Genomic DNA, 6,605 nt, shown 5'->3' on the forward strand with positions numbered 1-6,605 from the left:
CTAGGCTGGTCTTAGACTCACTTTCCAAGAATAGAGAATGGAAAGGAAAAATATCTACTAACTTCACAGAGGAGAAACCTGGCAAATACTGCCTTAACCAAATAACCAATATTAACATCACCTGAGATATCATGGGTCCATTGTCTACCTCCTGATGGAATGTGATGACAAGGGCACTTCACTTGTGGTTTTCTTTTCAAAAACCTGTGATCCCAGTCTTTCATGAGGAAAACATAAGACAAACCCAATTTGATGGACAATCTATACAATACCCAATCAATACTCCTCAAAACTGTCATGGTCATGAAATAAAGACGATGGAACTGTTAAAAACCAAAGGAGACCAGAGGAGACATGACAACTAAATGTAATGTGGTACCCTGGGTTGGATCCTGGAGCAGAAAAAGGATGTTAGTGGAAACATTGGTGACCTCTTGTAGTTTAGTTAATAGTAATGCATAATATTAGTTTTTTAAGTCTTAACTGGTAGGTCTTGGAGTGTGAGATACAAACACTAGGGGGTACAAACTGGGTGGCAGGTAACTTTGTACTAACTGTGTAACTTGTATATAAACCCAAAACCTATAATGGAAAATCAAAATAAAATTTCCCACAGATGCAAAAAAGAAAAGAAAAGAAAACAACAGAAAATTCTCCCTACAAATCTCTGGAAAATGGAGGTAGCTCTTCTAGAAGCCACCCAGCAGACTTGGTAGCTGTGGAGGGTACCTGGTTACTTGAACAGAATAAAGGAAGACAGGGATGCTGTGCTGTCTTCAGGGTAGGCAACCAACAGGGTGAAGCCATAACCTGCTGTCTCAAAAGAAAGAACACTTCATTTGCAGGATTTTCTTGCTAATTACTATGCAGAAATAGTCGTATTCATCAGTGGGAAAACACAAAATTCCTGAATCTAAACAGTCCATCAAGCTGTTTTCTTTCCCTTGCCTGTTTTTCTGGATGGCTCCTGGGTTTTCAGATGAGTCCTTTGTGAGTCACTGAACTTTGTGCAAATAGGAGCTCATGGGTCCAGGCATCTGCTCTCACTCAGTCTCCTGGGGACTTTTCCTTTCCTACCACCACCACCCGTTGGTCTCTGGGTCCTACCTTATTTCTTGTGGATTTACAGGTGTCTTTGGATTCTCACAGGGAATGGGGAGGACCATCTGCCTGGAGTCAGGAAGGGACCTCATACAATTTCAGAGCACAACCAGGCTTCAGTCCTACCATATGGTCATCAGAAGAAACACTGGCAACAGTGGAAGACGTGAACTTCCCAGACCCTGGTGGGAAGGGCAGCTCATGCAGCCAGGCTGCACCCAACCATGTGGTCTAAGTGGACCCCAATCCCAGTCCTTTCTTTTCTCAGTGCCCTTTGTGGACATGTCCCTCCTGCATGAAGGGTTCAGGCCTCTCTCCTGAGTTCACTGTCCTCTTTGTTCTCATCAATGTTCTCCATCTGTCCTCCTTCAAGGAGCCCAGGAGATCTTCACTCTGGGCATGGCAGTGAGAAGCCTAACTCCCCCTCTCATTTGTCTGCATCCAGAGTCCTCTTTTGGTCTTTAAATCTTGTAGGAAATATTGTCAGGGAGACTCATTTTTTTCTCCTTGTGAGATCATCATCCTCTATGGCCTTGGCTACGAGCACATAAAGCTTGAGTGAGTGGGGTTAGGGGTGTGGATGAAAGGCCTACACTAGGTCGTATGTATCCATTCTCCAGGCTGTTGTAACAAAATTAGAGTAGAGTTTTCTTGTCTCACAGCTCTGGGGGAGGGAAGAGCAAGGTCAAAATGTCAGTGGGGCTGTATGCCCTCAGATGTGTAGGGAAGACTCTTTCCTCTCCTCTTCCACTTGTGGTCGCTGGCAATCCTTGGCGCGCCTATGTTTGCAGCTGCAACACTTCTATCCCTGCCTCCTAGTCATTGTCACATGGTGTTCTCTCCTCCTGTATCTCAGTGTCTTCACATGGCCATCTTTGCATAGGGACTCTAGACATATTGAGTTAGAAGTCCACCTTAACCAACTGATTCCAGTATGACTTCATCCTAACTGATTACATGGCAATGACCCTCCTTCCAAATAAGGCCACATCCCCTGATGATCACCAGCACAGGCTAGATGTGTGTTTCTGGAATCACCGCCAGGGTGGTGCTTCCCCCTGGGGTCCTGGGCCTCATCTCTAGTTGGTCTTTTTCAGGGTTTGATCTGCATGCATTTTCTCTTACTGCTCTGTACTTTATTTTTGTTTTCTTTGGCTCCCAGACCCCACATTTATTTTCCCTGCCACACTCCTTTCTACAAACCATTTCTGTGAAATGTATTTTATCAGGAACTGAGGCCAATTACTTTTTTTATAAGAGAAAAATTAAGGTCTCACTCTCTCTCCTTCTTTAAAGTCTGGTGCCGTTTATTATTTATGGACACATATATCTTTTGGAGAAGGGACATAGCTCATAAATGTGGGGAACATGGATTTTTTTTTTCATCACAGCAAAAAAAGAGAGTTGTGTAATTTAAAGATTATAAATAAATGATAGCTTTCTGATATAGTAGCGGGTAGAAAAGAGAAGTCTCTGTGTGTGTATGTGTAGCATGTGTTTTAATTACAAAAAACAAGCTATTTATTAACTACAGGACTTCTGGAGAATGTAACAATCATTTGCTTCCCATTTACCAATGTACCAAGGATCCATGGGTTATGTGGACAGTGAGCTAGTTGGAGCTGCAGAGCTTAAAGCCATCCTTTCTGTAGGGGTTGTGGGGTGTGGACATGTGGGGAGGCTGGGCTTTAAGGCCAGAGAGGCTTGGATTTAAATGCACACCTGATCACTTCCTCGGTCGAGATCCTTAGACTTCATACTCCTCGCCGGTGGATCCAGGAGGGCTGTTAGGTGAGGTGATGTTAAAATTCCTTCTTATCTAGCCCAGAGTCTGGCACATCAAAGATAAGCCTTAATGTCTAGGTTTATTTTATTTCCACATAATATCTCTCTAGATCAAAATGAAGCAACCTGGTTAAAGGATGAACTATGGGGGCATTTTTATGACTTTTTATTCATGAAATACACCCACTAAACTGATATACTAGATATTATAATGCATGTTCTAGAATTTGTTCACTTCTTTCAGTTATTTGATAACAATTAGTATTTGATTTATACAAATAGTGTTCATTTTTGTCCAGATTCATATTTTGTCCATTCTTAAGCAAGGTGGACAACATGCCATTTCCATGATATATGCTTTTCCTTTGGGACAATGTGCATTTTTCCTTACAAGGACTGACTGGCATCTCTTAGGAGCATCTATAGTAGCTCCATGTATTGAATTACTTTTACCCAACATTCACTTTCCTTAGCCCCACATGACCTATGGTCATAGAAATACTAACAAGACAGAAGTAGATGCTCCATGTTTTCTACTTTAGTGCCCTTTGGAAGGGGGAAGATTTGAGTGACATGTGCTCTGGTTTCTACCTGTGGTGGGCAGATTCCAAGATGGCCCCAGGATTCCCACCCCTGGTGACTTCACCTCATAAAACACCCTCCCCTGAGGACAAACAAACCTGGGAATAGGATGAAATGTCACTCCTGGGGCCTTTGAGTTAACATGTGGGTGAGTCTGACATAATCAGCAAGTTCTTCGAAGGACAGACTGGAAGTGTGAGGATCTATAGAAGAGCCATGCAACTGAGCTTTGCGGGTATTGAGAGGTGTGAGTCTCTAGGAGCTGGGCATCAGCCAGCAAGAAAACAGGGGTCTGAAGTGGGTCAACACCAGAATGAACTGGGAAGAGGGCTCTGAACCCAGGCCTGGTCGACCTCTTGATTTCAGCTCTGAGCAGAGGACCCTGATAAGTCAAGCCTGGATTCCTGACCCACAGAGACAGGGAGACCATAACTGTGTGCAGTTTCCATCTGCTATGTTTGTGGTCATTTTTTACTCATCAAAGGAAAATGAATATATCTACCTACATGAATAGGAGTCGGATGAGATCACAAATAATCTCATAAGAACAAATCCAAGAACATCTTCTCCTTCCTAAATTTTTATAGTGTTTGGGTCCTAAGACCTGCTTTGCCTCCCACTTTCCACAGCGAGGCTTAAGCAGATTAATTAATCTTTTCTGAGTTCTATAACTGCAGAATAAAATTCTCACTTCCATATAGTCTCCTCGTAGGATTCTTTTAAAGATTAAATGAGATCACGCATGCAGGTACATAAGACAGTCAAGAGCAGGCTGTTGTTAGTTTGGTTTGGTTCATCTCTCCATGACTCAGTTTTCTAAAAGGATATGTTTAAACCACTACTCACAGTGTGGTCTACAGAAACACTCATGCTCAAAAGACTTGTTACCTAACTTTTTAAATATAGGTATTGAGTGTGAAAAAAGAAATTTTTACATATTTAGATACAAGGAAGTCATTAGGGCCTATGCATGAGTTAACTTGAATTTTATGCAACTACAATAGCCTGTTTGTGGCTTATCAAACATACATTGTGCATTTGCTTTAATTATTAAAGAAAAGGGCACACTGACCAGAAGTAAAGAATGTCCATGTTAAAAATGAAGATTAAATGCTTCTTCCTAGAATGCCAATGCTTGTCCTCCTTCAATGATAAGACTCCATTCCCAGGTGTCAAGGCCATGCTGATTCATTCTGTATGTGCTGATCTATGTGTTTTTTTTTTTTTTAAACCTTGGAGAAATGTATCCCTCACATGTTTAATGTTCTTTGTTCTAATAAGATATAAAACTGTGCTGAAAACCATGCCTCTCCGGAGCACCTTCTCAGAGTAATCTGGGAAGTAATCTGGGCTTCTGAGCTAGTCCTTAGTTTGGCTCAGATAAAATTATTTTCTTATTTTAAACTGTTTATTGATTATTTTTTGGAGTTAATTTTAATACTATTTTATTTAAATCTATATATCTAATTACTATATTTCAACTTATGGTCAACGTAAAGATTATTGAGATCTTTTACATTCCTTTTTCTAACATCTTTATTGGAGTATAATTGCTTTACAATGTTGTGTTAGCTTCTGCTGTATAACAAAGTGAATCAGCTCTATGTATACTTATATTCCCATATGCTCTTCCTCTTGTGTCTCCCTCCCACCCTCCCTATCCCACCCCTCTAAGTGGTCACAAAGCACGGAGCTGATCTCTCTGTGCTATATTGATTATTTTTGTTGACAAGTGTCTTTAGAAATGTAATGACTTTTCAGTATCCTCCATCCAAGTGAATGGATATTCTATTTATGAAGGGATCAGCACACAATTTATTACCACAATTTTTAGGAGTCTAGGCAAGGGTTAGCTGTATTCTCAGCTCAGGGTCTCACTGGGCTGTAGCCAAGGTGTCAGCCATGCTGGGTTCTTACCTGCAGCTCCAGGACCTCTTCCAAGTTCATGCAGGCTGTGAACAGAATTCGGTTCCTTGCAATTGGAAGACTGAGGCTGGAAAGGAAACATAAACAAGTAAATAAAATAAAAAGAAAAACAGGTCCCTCACCAGAGTGAGTCTGAGAACCAGTAACTTGAAGGTCTGTATGATTTCTCACAATTCTAAAATTACATGAATCTAAGATTCTTTTTATTTATCTGATAATTCATATTTTTTTTATATTTCTCTCCAGCTCCCCTTCCTCCCACACCCTAAGAAGAGATCTGGAAATTGTGTACTTTACATATTTTGTTTCATCTCATCCATGGATGGACTTATTTTAGGTTCCCAGAGCCTGGAACATAGGCATTCAGGTTTGTGGATTTGCCCAACCTAAAAATGCAAGACGTTAGATGAAAACACTTATGTCCAAATTAGATACTTGAAGTTCAACATACAGGTAATTACAATCAATTCATGGAAAAGTCTATCAGTGCAGTGCATTTGACAAAAGAAATCATTTGATGCTTCAGACCTTATTAGCTCTAATGAATACCCCTGGCAGGAAAAAGGCCTGCATTGATAGTTCTCACATTTGAGACCGATTTCTCAAAAGGGGATTTGTACCTCTTAAGAGATGTTCAGAAATGAGCCAGACACCATTATTTGAAATGGATAATTGGTCATTAGCTGATGATCTTACTTGCCTTTATCTTGTAGACAATGAAGGTCTTCGACACTGTAGAAGGTCAAATTGCCAAGAGCAAGTGAAAAGTGTAGCTGGGTCCAGGACAGATGCCAGGTTGGAAATGTTCTCTAACCTACACTGTGTATCTGAGTTGTTGCAGGAAAAACTCTTACCTATAATTGGATTCCTTTAGCTACCTCTATGCCTTGTGTACTTTATCAGTATGACCATGAGCCTGATAACCACAGCACCACTTGGAGAACAAAATCAGGTCACTCAAAGGTTAAACTAGGGCTTCCCTGGTGGCGCAGTGGTTGGGGGTCCGCCTGCTGATGCAAGGGACACGGGTTCGTGCCCCGGTCCGGGAAGATCCCACATGCCACAGAGTGGCTGGGCCCCGTGGGCCATGGCCGCTGGGCCTGTGCATCTGGAGCCTGTGCTCCACAGTGAGAGAGGCCACAGCAGTGAGAGGCCCACGTACCACAAAAAAAAAAAAAAAAAAAAAAGAGTAAAAAAAAACATAATGAAAC

Source organism: Neophocaena asiaeorientalis, unplaced genomic scaffold (assembly GCF_003031525.2).
Source record: "Neophocaena asiaeorientalis asiaeorientalis breed wild unplaced genomic scaffold, Neophocaena_asiaeorientalis_V1.1 scaffold191, whole genome shotgun sequence".
NCBI classification, from domain to species: Eukaryota; Metazoa; Chordata; class Mammalia; order Artiodactyla; family Phocoenidae; genus Neophocaena; species Neophocaena asiaeorientalis.